The sequence below is a fragment of the Protopterus annectens genome, chromosome 6.part0 (assembly GCF_019279795.1).
Source record: "Protopterus annectens isolate FY-2018-M chromosome 6.part0, PAN1.0, whole genome shotgun sequence".
Classification (NCBI taxonomy): Eukaryota; Metazoa; Chordata; order Ceratodontiformes; family Protopteridae; genus Protopterus; species Protopterus annectens.
Genome location: NC_056737.1, coordinates 569558375 through 569579953, shown reverse-complemented (window position 1 = coordinate 569579953; position 21579 = coordinate 569558375).

Sequence of the window (21579 nt, the reverse complement as noted above, 5' to 3'; positions counted from 1 at the left end):
ATATCAGATGTTCAAAACATCAACATTTGGAACAGCAACCCCATAAGCCACTATAGCAGAATATTGAACTGCTGAAATACTGAAGTGCAGAAGATTGTACAGGGGAAGTGAGTGATTGTGTGAGATTGTGGTATAGCTGGGATTTGTGTTTTGCCCATTCTCAGCTGTAGTGCAGTTTTGGAGTTTGTGTGTGTGTGTGTGTGTGTGTGTGTGTGTGTGTGTGTGTGTGTGTGTGTGTGTGTGTGTGTGTGTGTGTGTGTGTGTGTATATATATATATATATATATATATATATATAACTAGCTGAGAGTGCAGGGGTTGCACTCCTGCAAAAACAAATAAATTTGAAGTTCCTTTCTTCTATGTTTTGGCAGTTTGTATTCTGCCATTTTAAGATTCTGGTGCTGCTGTTTTGAATGTCAATGATTTGAACATTTGATGTTCTGACATGGACCCAGAGAAATATATTTCTTTGCAAACTGAAAGAAAGAGAATGAGGGAAACAAAATGGTTGAGGGCTAGTATCCATCCATCCTCAACCCCTTTTTTGCACATGGGATCAGGCTGTTACCTCAACAGTGACAATCATTTTGAGCCAAGGTTTACACTGCTGGGTGGCTAGCCCTGCCACAGTAATTCATCTGTACCACTCACTTGCACTTACATGCAATTTTGAGTGTCCAGTCCATCTACTGCATGTCTTTGGAATGTAGGAGTAAACTGGAACACCTGAAGGAAACCCATGAGACCACAGTGAAGACATGCAGACTCCCCATAGAAGGCACCTCAGCCAAGAATCGAACCAGAGAACCTCTTGCTGTGAGGTGACAATGCTAACCACTCAACACCACAGCCACCTGAGAGGTAGTATACGCATAAAATAAAATAATTATATTAAGAGAAAGGAAAAGGTGGGTTAACAGAAAGAAAAGGGATAGAAAAAAGAAATAGAATGTATGAATGATAAGCATATGCAACTCACCATGCCTTTTCTTTCTCCTGCTTTTCTCTTTCCACCTTTCTAAATGCACATCTCTCTCTCTCTTGCATTTATAATTCAACTAAGTATAGTTAGATTAAATATTTTGTATTTATATAACTTAAGTAATAAAATATATTAATGGCATTAGCAAAAGCAGTGAAAGAATAAAAGTGTTTAAAATGATTAATACAAACATATAGCTGAAACTTTGAGGAATAACAAATTGCACATAACTCATATAAAGGCACTGAAAAGGTAATATTTTTGATTGGTAATAATCCTAATCAGATCAGGAAATATTAGTTTCCAAAATGAGAGAGAGTAGCAAGTTTTTTTTTACCAAGGATTTTGCTATTTGAATGTGTATTATTTAGAAAACATAAGAATGCCGAGAGTGTAATTTTCAGTATTAATTTGATTTTTATTTGTTGTTTTGTTAATATAATGTTTATCCTTACTCACAAAGTGCCTGTCTACTCAAGAAAATGCATGGTACTTGTAAAAATGACAATATTACATTTTATTTAATTAAACATAAATTGTTTCAATATTTGAAGGAAGTAGATTGATTATTTTAAATATAAAATTATATATTTTGCTAAGAGCTCAGACACTTGAAAAGACATAGATCTACATTTAAAGAAGTTACAATACTAGCTAATTTCCCCTTTATTCATAAAAGAAAACGAGTCATAATTCTATAGAGAAGCAGTCAATTTAAGCCCAGAGTCATCTCTTCATCTTGTAATACCAAAGATATTTTTGTCACGGTAATATTTGAATATCAAAGTAAACTTTTTACTGTAGCTGATACACTGGATATCTAATCTTGGAGCAAAACTTACCAAAATAGCAAACACATATTGGATACCTTGGTTTTGAAGCAACATTTGCTTAACCCTGTCTTGAAATTTTATTAAGGACTATAAAGACTCAATTATTTCTAGATGAAGAATACAATTGCTTATTTAATTCAAAGATTAGTGTTACTAGCTGACCAAGATTATTAGACACTGTTAACATATTTACACATCTGGTAAATTTATTAGACTCAAAAAGATCCAATAAAAATTTGGAAAAAAATCAAAATCATTAAAACATGTAGATTATTCATACATTTTCAGGACCCAAACTTACATTCATGGATTTCTGATATCTAGAAAACTAATTTCAGGGACTGATAAATATAAAATGGCAAGGCCTGTGTCAGATGATACTGCATTAATCTCCAGTTTAATCAATTACAATAGATTATTTAGTATAAATATAATTCCATTTTACATGTGAAAACATAAGGACTTCAAAGGTTAAGTAGGCAAATGAATATACAGCTATTTAATCATATATGGAAATAATGAAATAAAAAAAAACAATGTCATGGAGTTCAGAAAAGTCTTGTATGTGTGGAATTATTACTAAACGTTGTCACAGTAAATGAAATAGTGGGATAATGAGTTCATTGAATTACAAAATGAAACAGAAACTGATAAAATAACATTACTGAAATGAAATGTGAACTGTATCGATAAAGAAAATATTTAAGGAAACTATCCATCTTAAATCATAAAACTGAAATAGCATTGCAGGAAAATTAAAATAAAATCACATTCTGTAACTCTACTAGGATTACACAGATTGAGAGGTTGATCTAAGTTAATTTCAAAGTCCATCAGATTATAAACATACAAGATTTAAATGAAAGAAAGATGGAGATATAGAAAATATTCTTAATATCTATAAAGATCACTATGTAAAACATAATTAAATGCTCATACATTTAATGGCAACTTTCATAAAAAAGACTAATAAACAAAATGTCAAAAGAAAATATTATGAAATTGTTAGTAACATAGAAATAGGAAAACAATTTAAAGATGATCAGCAGAACAGGGGTCAAGTAGTGCCAAACTGCCCAAGGAGTCGAGTGCTGTGTAAAACCAGAAGATTGTAGTACACATAGCACAAAACAGACACAATGCAAGTGGTAAGTAAATACTTAAAAATAAATAACTGTAGTACTAGAACTTTTATTTACAAAGCATATAATAAAAAATGGTTAAGCACTTTCATTCTTATAGGATTATAGGATCATAGGATCATAGGAAGTTACTAGGCTATTGGCCCTTAGAAGCCTAGCCGAGAATTTAGCCTATTTTCTGATAAAGCAGCACCCAATGCCCCTGTCCAGCAGGGACAAAGGTGGAATCCCAGAGGTGTATTTTCTGTTCCCCATCCAGTTATCCAGGTTGTGCTTAAAAAGGGTTAATGAGGTACTCTGCATGATGTGGTGAGGGAGTCTATTCCACAGAAAGGGGAGTCTCTGGGACACAAATATCTCCCACCAACAAGTCTTATTGATGTCACAGACCAGGTTGAGGTCACAAGTATGGGTTACTTGAGTGGAGCATGACTTGAGGATATGCAGCTGTCCCATCAAGGTGGAGTCTGAGATTGCTTTGTATGACAGACAGAGGTCACCTCTGAGGAGTCTATATGAGACTGAGTACAGGGACAGGGCGTTTAGCCTATCTGTGTAGAGTAGATGTTTGAGGCCCTGGATTCGGCTAATGAGGAACCTCTGTGGTCTCTCCAGCTGCTGCATGTGCTTTCTGAGGTACATGCCAAAAGGGGCATTGTACTCAATAATGGGTCTTATAAGGGAAAAATGTTATGACCTCCTTGTTCCTGGATGATATACCCTTAGTGATGAGGTGGGCCATGTAGATAACTTTCCATACAATGGAGGCAATATGGTGGCAAAAAGTGAGTTGGCTATCAACCTGAATGCCTAAGTCCCTCATGACTGACTGTGTGCTTAGGACTTTGTTATTAATGTGATAATGTGTGGGGATGTCACTATAACCAAAGGGGATGATGATGCATTTTTTGGCATTTAATTTGAGGCCATGTTTCTGGCACCAGTCATTTGTTTGAGTGAGACCCTCTTGGAGAATGTCCACATCACTAGGGGAATTGATGACAATGCCTAGCTTGCAGTCATCTGCAAACTTGTTCAGCCATAGCCCACTGATTTTGGCCTGCACCTCAGAAAAGTATATCCAAAACAACAGAGGCCCCAAAACTGATTCCTGGGGTACACAGCTCATTCCGGGTCTACTGCATGAGGTGGCTTCCCCTATTTTTACTAGGTGGGTTCTATCAGTGCACCAGTTTGCTGCTCATCTGGTAACATATGAACTGATGCCTAGTTGAGAGAGTTTATCTATTATACCTAAGTGGGGAATAGTATTGAAGGCTTTAGTCAGGTTAAGGTAGGTGGTATACACCATCTTCCCCTCATCCACAGCTTTGGTAACTGTCTCAAAGACGCCAACCAAATTTAACAGGCATGACCTCCCATTGATGAATCATGGAGTGCTTGGAGGTTGACAATGTCCTTTTTAATGAGGTCTATGATAATCCACTCCATAGCCTTGAAGATCAGACTGGTTAGGCTGATGAGTCTATAATTTCCTGGATCGGTGGATGCTCCACCTTTGTGCAAAGGGATGACTGTGATGCAGCCTGGGATGTTATCTGGTCCCATGGAAGATGTATTGTTTGCATTTGAGAGGGCAGTGATGACTTGCTCCCTAGAGATAAGGGTAGGGGGGCAGGTGCCGGGATGCCGTGATTTACTGATTAGGGAGACAGAGGGGGAAAGTTTCACTGATCCTGTCTGCAAGCAGGTTGGTTATATGTATAGTGTTTGTGTATGTGGTTTCCTTGACCACCAGTTCTGCACAGATCTGAGTGCTTTGAGATTGTGGACATATATGAAAAAGGCCTTTAGCAGATGTGGCCAGTTTGGACTTGAGGTTTGCTTTGGAGGAGTTCACTAGTGCTCTTATTTGCTTGTTTAGGCTAAGGAGAGATTGCTTCCAATTAGACACCTGCTCCTTCTTGGTCCTGGACAGCAATTTTTTCCTTTTATTATAGAGTTTATTTATTGCAGATGTCCACCAAACAGGTTTACTCTTTTTTCAGGAGGATGATTTTGTCTTGTCAGGTATTCCTGATTCCATGCAGCTATATAAATGCTTGTATAGTACTTTGGTGTAGGTTTGGACATATGCGCCAGTTCCTATGGAGAGGGAGTGGAATATGAAGCTGTTTAGACCTTCCCCCAGGAGGTTGTAATCAGCTTTGGAGAAGTTTTCTTTTTTGACCCTGGCTGGGGGGGGGGGGGTTGGGGGAGATGGTGACTTTGAAAGTGACCACTTTGCAGTTGGATCTTACCAGGAAGGAAGGCACTGTGGGGATACTGCAGTGGTTACTTATGTTGGTTAACACCAATTCCAAGATATTTTGACCTCTTGTGAGGGTGTTGACCAGCTGGTCCAAGGCATTTGCTTTGACAAAATCAAGGAATATTTGGGAATTTGTGTTTTGGCATGAGTAGTTCTTACAATCTATGGTTGGATAGTTAAAGTCACCCAGGATCAGGTTAAAGGGTTGAATCTTGATAGATTCAAAGAGGTCCAGATAGGTGGAGTGGGCATCTTGAGTCAAAGTTGTGGGCCAGTGGCTAGCTATGATTTGAATAGGGGTCTTGTCAATGGTTAATTGTACCTGGAGTGTCTCCTCTGTGTCATACTGTTTGAACAGACTGGAGGTGTGTATATCTTTCATATATATATATATATATATATATATATATTGCAACTCCACCTCCTTTTGCTTTGCTGCCCACCTTTTGTGGTCTGAATGTATAATAGGATGAGTAACCTGTTATGGCTGGGGTGCTTTCTGCAGCTTTGAACCAGGTTTCTGTGACTGCACAAATGTCAGCATCTTCCAAGATTAAGAATGCTTGCAATGAATGCAGTTTCATGTTTAGACTCCTAATGTTTAGCAGCATGACTTTAATTTGAACACTTATCTATACTTCTCTTGTTGCCATCCAATATGGCAAAAGAGAATTTTGGTAAGGGGCAAATGGTTAGACTGTCCAGATTGGAGTTGGATGATAGGTTACTTTTCCAGGAGCTTGAGCTGTTGAAAAAAAAAATTAGACACAGGAATTATCCTAATGGCGTTTTGGATGAAGTAGGTAATGGGATTAAAGAAAAAAGAATGATTAAATTTGAAGTCTGCCATTTAGCGCAATGGGCCTTTTTGATGAGCTGAAGGCCAAACCTACATTTGTGAACAAAAAGTGTCATAATCTAAAAGGCATACTGGAGAACAACAGTGTTAGGGATAATGCCCAAAATAAGACAAAATCAATTATGAAAACATGTGTGACTTGTTTATATATATATATATATATATATATATATATATATATATATATATATATATATATATATATATATATATTTGTAGTGTAAATGCCATAGTTGCACCATACCCTGGGGTTACCCCAATCCAAGGGGAACTTTAATGTGGTACTAGTGGGGTAGATTACCCTACCGGTTATGTATGTTGCCCCTTATTTCTATGTAGAGAAAACTGAACACACACACTACATCCGTTACCCCAAGTAAAGAAAACAAAGAGAATAATCTTTTTTAATTATTCTTATAGAAGTATTGGAAATGTTCAATAGATTTTTATAGTCATATAGGTATTTAGACAAATGGAGGAATATGATTTCCTGACATACAATCATGCTTCTAAGCTCAAAGTGATAATTCATTGGGTTAATAATTCTATTAAGCTTTACAAATAAGAAATTGTTAAAGGTATTGAATATTTATTTATCCCATTCTGTATATAACCTTAGACATTGATACTGGAGAAATACAGTTTAAAATTCATTTATACTGCCATATATAAATGTATAATTTCTGTGTTTTCTTAGCATTTACTCCAGGTTTTCTATGAGGTTCAGATATAGAAAGATTGAATACTTGGAAAATTAATGAGTTCTTGTACTGGAATGATTATATTAAATGTACATGAACTATCTCTTAATAATTAAATTCATAACTATAATATACACTTAGAAGTTATGCTATTGGTGTAACACATAAGATAATATTGTGAAGTATAAAACACCCTGTTTACATTTGCTGATTAAGTTTAGGACCTTTGAGCAGATATTTTTGATGTTATCTGTTGTGGAGATGTGTAACAAATCCATCAGCGTGGGATCACAAAATGCACTGCAGACCAGATATAGATTACTACACAGCAGTCTGTAGGAGACCAGGTACAGGGAAAGGGTTTGGGGATAGTCAGCATAGGACTTGTTGTTTATGTGTATTCTTTTGGTGATGAACCTCTGTGGTGTATCAGGCTGTTTCAAGTGCCTTAGGTACATACTAAAGGGTGCATTATACTCAATAACTGGTCTGATAAGAGCTGTGTACAGAGGAGCAGTAACTTCTTTGGAACTGGTTGTTATGCTCTTACGTAGAAGTGGTGCAGAACAGAATTATTTAGACAGTCAGTGGTCAAAGCTCAGGTTATTGTCAACATATGTTTCCAGATCCCTGACCACAGGATCTACTTTTAAAGTAGTGTGGCAATTTCCTGGGGTGGCTGTCTTTCCAAAGTCCCTGGCTCTGGCATCAGATGTTTGCCCGCATTAGGTCCACTTGAAGGATTATCAGTGTCTTTATGGGATTCACTGATAATACCTGGTTGGAAGTCATCTGCAGATTTGGTCAGCCAGAGAGGCCCTTGACATTTGCTTTGGCTTCAGAGAAGTAGATACCAAAAAGGAGTGGCCCCAGTACTAATTCCCATGAAACTCTACTAGTGACTGACCTCTTTGGAGAGATGGCATGCTCTTTCTTAACATCTTGAGTCTTATCAGTGAGCCAGTTTGCTATCTGTCTGGTGGCATATGGATTTATACCCAAGTCTGTAAGTTTATCAGCATTGCCTTGGTGAGTTATTGTGTCAAATGCCTTGACCAGGTCGAGGTAAGTAGTGGGCCTACAATACTGGAGATTCTTAAGACAAACAGAAGTTCCTATTTTTTTCAATGAATAAAAAAATAATATGTTAAAGCACACTGGCAGCATATATTTTATGAATTTGAGGTAATTAAACAGATTTGGATAGATTTTCAATCCTTTGACCAAACGTTGTGGTTTCATACACTTTTGTTACCAAATATATAATACTATGTTATGCTCCTCAGCAGACTTTATGGTATTTATTGGCATTAACTAGGAAAATGATTACTAGGAAATGGAAAAAATCAAATCCACTTCTATTTGCAGAATTACTGAAATGACTACTGTACAATAAGAATAATGCATGCATATAATGTTAAAGCTTTTCGAAAACCTATTTACTTTAACTGTTGGACAAAATTACACTCATATAAAATTAAAAATAACTATAGGTTCATAGGAGGTTACTAGGCTATTGGCCCGAGGGCCTTTATAAGCCTAGACATGTTATACCCTTGTTCCCTTATTAAACAAGTTAGATGGTCTATATTTGCAGCATGAGTCTATGATCAGCACTGACTGCGCTTATCCAAGAGGGACATAGCTGAAACTCCCAGGGTAAATTTATGGTCTTTCATCAAGTTGTATAAGTTACACTTAAATAGAGTCATTGAGGAGCTGTGTTTTATGTGAATTGGCAGTTTGTTCCAGAGAAGTGGCAATCTCTGGGAGACATGTCTGTATTCCTCCCCCTCTCTCTCTATTTATATATATATATATATATATATATATATATATATATATGTGTGTGTGTGTGTGTGTGTGTGTGTGTGTGTGTGTTTGTGTCTATACACATATATGTACATATCACTCTGCTGCTATTGATGTGTGTATGTATATACATACACAGATATATGTACATATCACTCTGCTGCTATTGATGTGTGTATGTATATACATACACATATATATGTACATATCAGTCTGCTGCTATTGATGTGTGTAAGTATATACATCAAACTGCAGCGGTTGTCAAACTAGGAAAGGTCAATTCATTTGACCCCTGTTTTATCAGTGTAATGGCAGCAGTTCGCGTGAGATCAGTTAACAACAGGGTTAAGGAAATTAATTTTTTTCTCCACTGTAGCGCAGTCTCAGAGCTGGTATATTTAAGTTGCGGGGGGTATGGGGATACAGGGATCTTGTCCTCCTTCAATAATACTTTTTTTGTTTACTTAACATTCTTATCTAAGTTCATTGACAGAATGCTTGTTGATGCAGTGAATTTACAGTGTTTAATTACTCATACATGTTTTATTTCTTCTTTTTTATTGTCTTTGTTTTTACAGATCTTAAATATTTAGGAAGTTAAATAATAAAACATAATACAACATATAAATAGTGTAAATAGTTACATTTGTCTGATGATGTTAAGATGATAAATATGTTAGATTAATTTTATGTATTAAAAATCGACTGCCAATCATCAGCGGACCGGGAAAAGCCGAAAAGACCAACAAAAACAACAACATATAACTATTTAAAATCACAGTTTTGAATTCATAAATGTATCTAAGTTTGTTGTCATTTTTATGAAATGTTGATCTGAAAATTTATTAAAATTGGTTTTAAGAAAAAAAAATATTTAAGTATTTGTAATAATACTATGAATAGTGATACACCAGTTAGTAATTGCCATCTTTGTTCACTAATGGAATTGTGTCAATATTATATCATTACTTTTGTGGCTCCTATTATTAAAACATTACATGCAGTGACTGATATAGTTACCATTCCTGCTTTCAAAAATGGTCTGTTATGTCACTCAGCTGATGAACACCAAAAACTTACTTCTTGAATGCATCCAGCACTAGATAATGTTTGTTTTTTTTCTCATCTGGAAACCTATCTGTTTTATGCATACTGTTGTTATTACCACCCTGAGGACCATCCATCCTAGCATTATGAGAAATTGGTGATTATCATAATATATCACAAACCAACTACTGACAAAGAAGCTATCAAGACAAACAGCAACACACTCTTCTTGGGATTTATGAGAAAGTTGGCAATAATCTTTTTCTCTAGTATGACAAAGAAGGAAACAAGAAAACTTTGAAAATGAAACTGTCAATATTACCAGTACATCAAAATAACTATATGACTTCATAGTAGCCTAATTCCTGCTATGGAAATATAAGCAAATAGTGCTAGTTCACAGAATTGACTGTGGTGCAGCAGTGGTTAGTGTTGTCACCTCACAGCAAGAGGTTTTGTGGTTTGATTTTCAGTTGGAGCGCCTTCTGTGCAGAGTCTATATGTCCTCCCTGTGGTTGAGTGAGTTTTAAAAGACATGCGGATAGGTGCATGTGTATGTGTACCTTCTGTGAAGGTTAGGTGCTGGGCTGGCACCTCGACACTATAAAAACTCTACTGCCAATCAATCTGCGGACCAGTGATCTGCTGTGGTGACCCCTTACTGGGAAAGTCAAAAGACTTTGCTTTAGTGCCAGTTCATAGAATGATGCTGCACTGTGTGCAGTGATCATAGATAAAAATACAAGCAGAATGAATTAAGTAAGTAGGGAAGCATATGCTGAAGAATGTAAAAATGAAAAGTGAAGAGGTTCAGTTACATTAAGACTACACTATTACATATTACCCTATCCTGCTTTTAACTACATTATTACATATTACCCCATCCTGCTTTTATGATGCATATAGTTAAGGTGAAATATTAAACTTTCACAATTATGACATTATATATTATTTTAATTCAGTAAATTGCCAGAAGTTTTTTTTTATAGTACCTGTGATAAGAAGGCCAAAAAAGACTGTTATAAAAATGATGCATTTTTCAGATGTTTTAAATATCAGTTAGTTATCGTGGTACACCCATGCTCCCGTAGCTGAAATCATAATCCAGTTTTAGATTCAGAAAACTCCTTCTCCCATTGTTTTAGCCAATAACTTTCACTTACTGATATAACACTGGAGAGGGTATCCTCAGCTGACTGAAAAACACTTAGTTCGTAGTATCTGCAGTATTAGGAAGAGTAGTGAAGATCTCATCAAGTTACATATTTTTAGAATTATGCATTATTAAAATGTAAAGTATTATGTCTAATTTGGTTCCTTTCTTATGTCCCATGGGGTTAAACATGAGAGTATTGGGCAAAGAAAACTTTTTGCATCATAGTTCATGTATATATACACCAAAGAATGAAGCAAAGGATATCTTACACTGTCTGTATATACAAGTGTAAGAATACAGAGAGGTAAGCAATAGCTTCCTATTGCTTCCTTATGGAGATTTACACAATATATAGAGATTTGCTTCATATACGTATAGTGCCAAAGGTAAACAGGTTTATACTAAGCTTGTGGCCTAAGTGAGTATTATGTCACCCACCAGGGTGAATTTATAATTCTGATCCATTTATTCAGTCTGGCTTTGAAGCCGCAAGGAATTTACTTTGTCTTATATGCAACAGAAGTCTAATCTAGAAACAGGGGATATGATGGGTTAAGTACTTATATCACCAGGAGGTACTGTTAATGTGGCAGTGGAGGTTTAGGTATTTGGAGAAGGTGTTAGCTGGACTGCTGGATTTGTGGAGGTGGAAGAGATGGAAAAGAGCAAGGTTATTCATTTCCCATAAAACACTGCATGGCTCTTCCCACCTGAGCTTGTATGAAACAGAGTATAAGGAGAGAGGTTGCTTCGGGTTTTTAAGATAACATTGGATATTTTGTTTATCACTGGCTGACAAGCTGGGTGGCAAGGTCGCAAGATCCATGTCTGCCATGACTGGAGTCATAAGGCAAAGTCAGCAACAGCAATGTTTATAGCAAAGTCCGTGTGCCATTTCAGACAACAAAAAGAGTTTGACATATATAGGAATGTGATTTTGTTTTATTACATTTACACTATTTTCAGAAATAATTTTAACACTGGAACAATAAATTGTTGATATTTAAGCTTTAGAGTTTTGCAGAAAATAAAAGATATTTTGACGATTTGACAGTTAGTGGCATAGTAGATAGAATATATGGAAGCAGAACATGCTTTTTTTCCCCCCATTCTTTGCCTTTCCTTCCTTCCTGTCAGTTATCAGCCCCCTCCTTAGTCAATTCGCCGGTCATTTCCCCATCAACGGTACAAGGGTCAGCTAGCCAGGGCCATCATTCTGATAGCCATCAACAGAAGTTGAAGGTGTTAGGGAAGGATGCATGATTGACTGTTAGTGGACGATACTCCCTCAGTTTTCAAGGGCTATTTCCTCAAAGTATATCTGTGGATGTTTACTGAGTGTCCACCAGGGAAGTCACACCACCCACTGTGTCCCCAAGTGTGTGCAAACCCCTCCCATCCCTTGGGAGAGACAAAGAGTCCATCACCCTTCTTCACTCCTTCCTCTCTCTGCATACCTCTCAACCATTTAGAGCAAGAAATCTGGACAAAGCCATAAGTAAAAGTCGGACAAAGGCCCAAAAATATGGACAGTTTTTAAATATTGCTCTTACAAACTAAGAAAGTTGCTAGAGTAACAGGTTGTGTATTAACATGACTTTACTGAAAGGTATGAAGACTGAAACTCAGATGTCTGTCATTATTTTGCAACTTCATTCTTTCATGATTCACCACTAATTTGCCAGAAAACCACAATTTTATGAAAAATGGACCAAAAATATGAGGCCAAAATCTGGACATTCTTCAAAAATCTATACAGTTGAGAGGTATATCTCTCTGTCTGACTGTACCAGCCGTGGGGCACTTAGTGAACCCCATTTCAACTAGGTCATAGTAAGGGCTTCTTTTTTCTGTGCCAGTCAGCCAAGTTGGAAATCCAACACATACTAGAAAAATACAAGAATAAACTGAATAGTATAGAAGGCATACGGTATTGATTAATAAAGTCAATGATGACTGGATTCTTTTGAGCAGCTAAGGCTATTCTATTTTGCTGGTAAGTAGCAAAGCTAGATGCTTGTAAAAAATGTTATTACCCAGCATCTTTTTCTTGAATGAAGCAATATTGTCTTTGTAGATAACTTCACTTGGCAAAGAATTCCAAGAGACAGAGCCTAATTTATATAGGTTTTTTATATATAGCGCTGAAAACTGTGGTCTAAGAGGTTTAATATTATCCTGACACTTCGGTGAATAGAAATAATTCCACATAGTAAGCTGGATAGCGAGGGGAGTGCAATGCCTTTTATTAATTAGTTTAACTGTTTAAGTGTTTAAGTGGGTCTAGACCACACTGATGACCAGTTTGCTGTTTGACTTGTATGATAGTGATGCTGATTGAACCAGGTGAATAAGCTTCAGAATTTTGTTTTTAGCTGTCCACAAAAGAAAGGTATTATACAAAGACAGGGCAATTAATTGGCAGTCCATATTCAAGTCTGGTTATTAATAGGTATTGCTCAGCATAGTTCTGTAGTGATGAGACAGGACATTTTATAGATGACTTTGCAATGATTTAATATTGTAGATATGAATTATTCAAAATGCATCTTAAAGGTTAAAGTCTGTTCAATGATTATGCCTAAGTACTTTTGCTGTGTTTTCAAAAGCAAAGGAGCAGCAGTAGGACAAATGATAAATAAAGACTTTGATTTATCAATTTTCGGATCTGCCAAATAGTATTAAAACTTGTGTGATTTTTTTATTTTTTTTTTTATTTTTATTAGCTTTTTTTTATTTTTCGTATTTGTCGACCAGTTAAGCCTACTATACACAATTGTCCCCTTTCAGGAGAAATCTGGGAGCTCTGTCTGGTTGAGTGACTTGCTCAGAATTGCACAGTAGGCAAAGGAAGGTTGAAGGAATGAAACTCTTCACTCTTGGAATGGCAAGCAGTTCATTAGTAGCTTAGAACTTCAGTCTTTTGCACTAACAGCCACATTTACCTTACTTACTGTAATGCCTATGCAATTAACTGTGTTTGTAAGATATACTTGGCTTTTTAAGTTGTTCTAAATGCTTAGTATGTTACATTTTGAAGGGCATTTTACACAGTGATGGATCTAATTTAGGAAGAAAAATGGGATGGTAACGTCTTTGCATTTTGTACTTAATATAGAAGGCTTAACATGCAATAACACATTGTGTTCTCTGTAATTATAGACTACAGTGTAAAAACCTTTTATTCCATTTCAGTAAAACAGAGGCTACATACCTTTTGCTCTGCTAGCAGTTCGCATTCTGCAGTAAGTCTGGTTTAGCAAAAGGGCTAATTGTAATTATGGGATGAAGTCACTAATGGTCTGCTCTCATACACAGAAGGGAAGGTGCCAGAACAGTCACACTGCCTGCAAACCATGATAAAAACAGAGGTTTTACAAGAATGGTTATAGTAAGATGAAATGTAGCAAGTAGAAAACAAGCACAAAGTGTTCAGACATGCACTGTATTTATGGTAGGCATTCTGCACTATGGTCTACATTGTATAGAACAGTGACAAGATATGACAAGAATGCTAGGTCTTGCCCCCCCCCCCCCCTCAACAACAGACTTATGACTCCCTTTTGGCTGTTACTCAACGTAGCTGATAAGGCTCTACTCAATAAAACATCTGGAGACATGAACAGCTAAGGCACATGTCCATCATCCTTCAGTAATTACAGACGGGGATCAGTGACTAAGAGGTAGGAGTAGGGATATGTTTGAATGCTTCTTGGTGGTTTATTTGGAGATGTGTCTATGATGATGATGATGATTATTATTATTATTATTATTATCAAAATTCTAAACAATCATTAACAGTAATAGGATAAACTTCCCTAATTTACCTGTAGTAGCATCATCATTTAAGGCATAATTTTCACTCTGTCTCTCCAAACCTGGATATGTATTGCCATAAAGGAAGTTTGAGGCTAGGGAATGGCACTACAAATTACAATGAGTAGATGCAGCAGTACAAACAAAGTAAATGGGTGAAGAGAAAAAGAACATAGTATAACTAATAAAATATTCTAGTTTGTTTTGGAGGAGTAAAGATTGATTATAATTATTTGGAGATGTGAAAAGATTAAGAATAAGCTTTGCATAGCAGATCTTCTGTTGGTTCATGTATTTTGTCTTAAGAACATAGGATCATAGGATCATTGGAGGTTACTAGGCTATTGGCCCTGAGGCCCTTATAAACCTAGCCAAGAGTTTTTGCCCATGTTTACACAAATCAGCACCCAATGCCCCTGTCCAGCAGGGACATGGGTGGAGTACTAAGGATATATTTTCTATTTCCCATCCAGTTATCCAAGTTGTGCTTTAAAAAATGTAGAAGAGGTACACTGCTTGATATGGAGAGGGAGCCTATTCCATAGATGAGGGAGTCTCTGGGACACAAATCTGTCCCACCAACAAGTCTTGTTGATGTTCACAGACCAGGTTGAGGCCACACATGGGGGTTATTCGAGTGGAGCTTGACTTGCAGATATGCAGCAGTCCCATCAAGGTGGGGTCCATGATCACCTTGTATGCCAGACAGAGGCCACCTCTGAGGAATCTGTATAAAACTGAGTAGAGGGATAAGGCTTTTAGCCTATGTGTGTATGGTAGATGTTTGAAGCCCTGGATTCTCCTGGTGAGGAACCTCTGTGGTCTCTCCAGCTGCTGCATGTGCTTTGCGAGGTACATGCCAAAAGGTGCACTGTACTCAATAATGGGCCTTATATGGGAAGAGTACAGGGATGTTATGACCTCCTTGTCCCTGGATGAGATACCCTTACTTATGAGGTGGGCCATGTAAAAGGCTTTCCGTACCACAAAAGCAACATGGTGGTCAAAAGTTAGGTTGCTATCAACCTGGCTGCCCAAATCCCTAACGACTGATTTGAGTGCTTTGGACATTGTTATTAATGTTATAATTTGTGGGGACGTCACTCTCTCCAAAGGGGATGATGATGCATTTTATGGTATTCAGTTTGAGGCCATGTTTCTGGCACCAGTCATTTGTCTGAGTGAGACCCTCTTGGAGGAGGTCCACATCACTAAGGGGAATTGATGACAGCACCCAGCTTGCAGTCATCTGCAACCTTGGTCAGCCATAGCCCACTGGTTTTGGCCTGCACCTCAGAAAAGTATATCCCAAATAACAGAGGCCCCAAGACTGAACCCTGGGGTACACTGCTTGTTACGGGTCTACTGCTTGATGTGGCTTCCCCTATTTTGACTACATGAGTTCTATCAGTGAGCCAGTTTGCTACCCATCTGGTAACATATGGATTGATGCCTAGTTGAGAGAGTTTATCTATTATGCCTGAGTGGGGAATATTGTCAAAGGCTTTGGAGGTCAAGGTAGGTGGTGTGTACCATCTTCCCCTCATCCATGGCTTTGGTGACTGTCTCAAAGAAGTCAACCAAATTTAGCAGACATGACCCCCCCTTGACAAAGCCAAACTGTGTGGGATCAAGTGTTTGGAGGTTGCCAATGTCCTTGTTAATGAGCTCCATGATAATCCATTCCATGGCCTTGCAGATCAGGCTAGTTAGGCTGATGGGTCTATAATTTCCTGGATCAGTGGACATTCCACCTTTGTTTATAGGGATGACAGTGGCTGTCCTCCACTCAGCTGGGATGAAGCCAGTACTCAGGCATTGGTTGAATAGGGTGCCTAATGGTGCTGCAAGCTCCTGCCTGAGTTCACGTATGATGTAGCCTGGGATGTTGTCGGGTCCTATGGAGGCTGTATTTTTTGCCTTTGAGAGAGCAGTGATGACCTATTCCCTAGATATAAGGGAAAGGGGACAGGTACTGTGCATGTCCTGATTTACTGATGGGGGATAGAGGGATAAAGTTTTCACTGAATCTGTCAGCCAGCATGTTTGCTATATCTACGGCATTTGTATATGTGGTGTCCTTGACCGCCAGTTCTGAACAGATCTAGGTACTTCCTTTGAGGTTGCAGACATATGTGAAGAAGCATTATGATTGTCTCTAGTAGATGTGGCCAATTTGGACTCGGAGTTTGCTTTGGGGGATTTCACTAGAGCTCTTATTTGCTTGTTCAGGCCAAGGAGACATTGATTCTAATTGGGAACCTGCTCCTTCTTGGTCAGCAATTTTTTCTTTTGTTATAGAGTTTATTTATTGCAGATGTCCACCAGACAGGTTTACGGTTCCTTGTGGAGGATGACTTAGTCCTGTCGGGTATTCCTGATTCCATGCATCTATATAAATGCCCGTATAGTAGTTTGGTGTAGTTTTGGATAGTGGTGCCAGTTCCAGATGAGGGGTGGAGGGCTGTGAAGCTGTTTATGCTATCCTTTAGAAGGCTGTAATCAGATTTGGAGAAGTTTTTATGTCTGATACTAGCTGGGGGGAGGGGGTTGGGAGAGATGGTGATGTCAAAAGTGACCACTTTGTGATCGGATCTTACCGGGGAGGATGATAGTATAGGAATGCTGCAGTGGTTACTCATGTTGGTTAATACCAAGTCCAGGATATTATCACCCCTTGTGGGGGTATCGACTAGCTGTTCCAAGGCATTTGCATTGACAAAATCAAGGTATCTCTGGGCATTTGTGTTGTATCATGAGTAGTTCTTCCAGTCTCTGTTTTAGAAGTTAAAGTCACCCAGGATCAGGGTAAAGGGTTGAATCTTGATAGATTTGAACAGGTCCAAAATAGGCAGATTGTGCATCTTGAGTCATTTAGGACAACTCACTGATACTGTGTCTTTGAATATGAGAGGTCTTTATCATATATGCATATGGGTTCACTAGACAATCTCAAAATACTGAAATGTTGAATTTCAGTATTTGGAGACTGAATAGTCGAAAGTGCAGTAACACGAAACTGCACTATCTCGAATGTGGAAATCCGCTGTTGTGGTGTTGCGTTCATGATGTGCGGTCCAGTTTATGGATTTAGCTGGGGATTCAGGTAAGTGGTGTTTACGTAAGGGTATTGGGTAGGGATTTTAGTGTGTATGAGTGTGTGTAGTGGTGTTTTTTGTGTGTTTGTGTGTTTAGTGTGACCTCGGAGTTAGTATATATAAGTGGGGGGTGTGGGGTGCAGCCCCCACATTATAGGAAGAGTAGGTGTGTTTGTATGTTATGTTGTGTTTGTGTGTGTTGTTTTGTTTGTTATAGTGTAGTTAGGTAGGTGTATGTGCGTTTGTGTGCTGATGTGTGTGTGTGTATGGTTGAGATTGTGGTTTTTGCGGTTGTGAGCTTTCAGGTATATGGAATTTTATCAATTCAGTCTTGAAATACTGAAATTCAACATTTCAGTATTTCTAGTGAATCCATACACACACACACATATATATATATATATATATATATATATATATATATATATATATATATATATATATAAATATATATATATATATATATATATATATATATATAGATGGTTTACTATCAATATCTCGAAATTAAAAAAAAAAAAAAACGGTACGAAACAGCGAAGTGTTGTACCGAAACTGCAACTAAACGAATAGCCCTATTGTCAAAAAACAGCTGTTAATGCCGAAAATGTCGACAACGACATTTTCATAGGTTCATAGGTAGGTACTAGGCTATCTGCCCAAGGGCCTACGTAAGCCTAGCCAGCAAGGTTCCGTAGATTTAGCCACCCAAGAAAGTTATTTTCCTGTGCCACTGTCCAGCAGAGACAAAGAAGTGATCCCTGGGGTGTATTTCCTATTTCCCATTCACTCATCAAGATTTTTCTTGAAGAGTGCTAATGACGAACTTTGCTTGACATAGATGGGTAGCTTGTTCCAGAGTATAGGAAGTCTCTGGGACAGGAATCTATCACTCCAGCATGTCCTGTTTATTGTGGTGACAAGGTTTAGGTCCCTAGAGCATGTAGCTTGGAGGGATGGGGATTTCTTTAGGTGTAGCATGTCCAACAGCTCTGGGTTTGACATAGCTTTATATGTTAGGCAGAGATCACCTTGGAGTAGGCGATATGCTACGGAGTAAAGTTGGAGTTTTTTGAGGTGGTCAGTGTAGGGCATTTGTTTGAGGACAGTAATCCTCTTTGTGAGGTACTTCTGTGGCCTTTCCAGCTGCCGCAGATGTCTTGTGAGGTACATTCCTAAAGGGGCACTGTACTCTATAATGGGTCTAATGAGTGATGAGTAGAGGGGAACAATGACCTCTTTTTTTCCTTGATGAGAACCCTTTTATGATGAGGTGTGCCATGTAGAAGGACTTCCTGACTACTGTGGTGATGTGACTATCAAAGGAGAGACTACTGTCCACCTGGGTCCCAAGGTCTCTTATCACGCATTTGGTGTTAAGTAGATTGCTGCCTATGTGGTAGTTCATGGGTACAGAGTTTTTACCAAAGGGGATGACACTGCACTTTTTGACATTGAGCTTGAGGCCATGGCTCTGACACCAGGCATCTGTCTCAGTGACATACGGCATTAACAACAATGCCACCCTTGCCATAACTCCCTAATCCCTATACCTAACATCCAGTTAAACACACACCCCCCCTAACTTAATATTCCAACTCCGAGATCGCACTGCAGTGAGGAAAGGGATGTATTGCCCTAACCGCACTGTACTGCGATCCCTTTACATGAGCGAATGTTATATTTGCAAATGCCCAGTCCATTCGCAAATATGACGTTCGCTCATGTGACCTGCACACATATGAAGTATTCGAACATCTGTTGTTTGTTGAATACTTCATAGCTGAATACTATATATATATATATATATATATATATATATATATATATATATATATACATATATAGATATAGATAGTTAACTATATATATATATATATATATATATATATATATATATATAGATGAAACGTTATTTAAAATGAATGAATGACAGTCTTGTCTTACTTATTGAAGCTATCGACTGCAGTTCTGTTAGTGCCTAGTAATAATAAAAGTCTAAGCAGCTTTTGCATGCTGAAACCAAAGTTTGAGTAGCTGCTGAATTAGTGCCTTGTAAAAAACAAGGTCTGGTTAGTGCACATAAAGTTTACAGACTATTAACCTTTTTAGCAGTATATTATTAACTTTCTTGAACAGAACTACTAAAATAACTTATCTATATAGCAGACGACATGTACAATACTGTACAGTTTACAGCTTTAATATCTCAAGTTAAACTTTTAAACAGAATGAAGGATGTTCTCCAGTATGCAGATCTAAGAAGAAATCAGATCAGATCTCACATGTATACTTTCTTATGAAAGCAGTCTTTTGGGAACTCTCAAAGTCATTACTTTGGTATTTCCTGATGTCATACAGTCTATTTATTAAACTTTTAGGGAGTCTTTCCTGTTTGAGAATGTTTCTGTATGAAAGCAGTCTTTCGATAGTCCCACACTTGACATCATGCAGTCTGTTAATAAGCTCCTTTGTGTTCTGTTTCAAGGTGAATTATGTAACAGTCTATGAAGTCTGTTGATTCTTGCACCTGGGTCCTTAACTGTTTCCCTTGAAGCTTGTTATACACAACTGAATGCCTCTTTTAGGAGTTATCATTTGCAGCCTTTTTCTCAAGCTGTACCAGAAACTTAACATTCATGCTACATTACAGATGAATGATGTTTTTATTTATTTGATTTTTAGCTGAGAACAGTTTAACCCTTTTATATATGTTTACTAGCAAACAGAAATGTTTATGCGTCTAACTGACTATATTATCCTACATATATTATAGCAAACAGAAGTGTAAATCTCTAAATATATTTCTAACAATAGATAGATAAATATGTATAATTTAGGATGGGAAATACATCATCATGGCACTAGTTTCCTGCCTTAAATATATAAAATACAGGAATGCACAACAGTGATGAATGAGAACAATTTCAATCAGATTTGCTTGATGAATTTCTTACTGATAAATTAGCTTGCAACCTTTATATATCCTTGACAATGCTGGCCATTCCCTTTATCAAGTCTAAGTTTATGAAGATAGTACAAATCTGCACACACATTTATCCTAATGACAAAAATAATCATGCTGTACCTAAATAATAACAGTTGTTTAGTATGTATTTTTTCTTCCATAATGTATACTGCAATGATCAGCATTTCTGCACCACTGCTTACCAAAGTCTGAACAAGATGCCACATGACCCCTCCTAAAGTGCAAAATTTTGCAAGAATATTCTAAATGCTTCCATTGGTCTTTCTCTATGACTTTTATAAACTTTTCCATGCCAAAAAAAACTTTTGCTTTGGCAAACCTTGTTGCTGCAGCATTCCTAGTTGCAGGTACCTCACAGGAGAATCAGTAGACTCAACCCTCCATGATTATTGCTGATGAGGGCATTTTTTTGAGCTTGACCACTTCCCTCGCAGTGCATGTGATTGTTAATGACCTGAGATGTACCTCCCTTGACAATATAAAGCAAGACATGATTTTGCTTGCTGATTATGTGTCTCAGTCAGGCATGAGCCTAGCACTGAACAGCATACTACCTTCTCCAAGGATGATGCTACTTTGCCAACAGAAAATGATAGATTTTTAGCAATTGGCTTATCTTCTGGTGTCAATCCAGGGGGAGTAAAATATTTGATGGCCTGGGAGGACATGGTTGACAGACCATGCTGCTTTGCCAGGGATGGTCTGCACTTAACCCCTTTAGGCTTTCAGATATTGGCAAAGACCTTTTCCACCCTCATAGTAGCTTTTTTAGGCAATGCCAAAGTGATAAACCTACCTACTAAACTAAACCTATGAAGGAATACCTGAAGGTGGTAATGCTCAATGCTAGACGTCTTAACAAGAAACTCC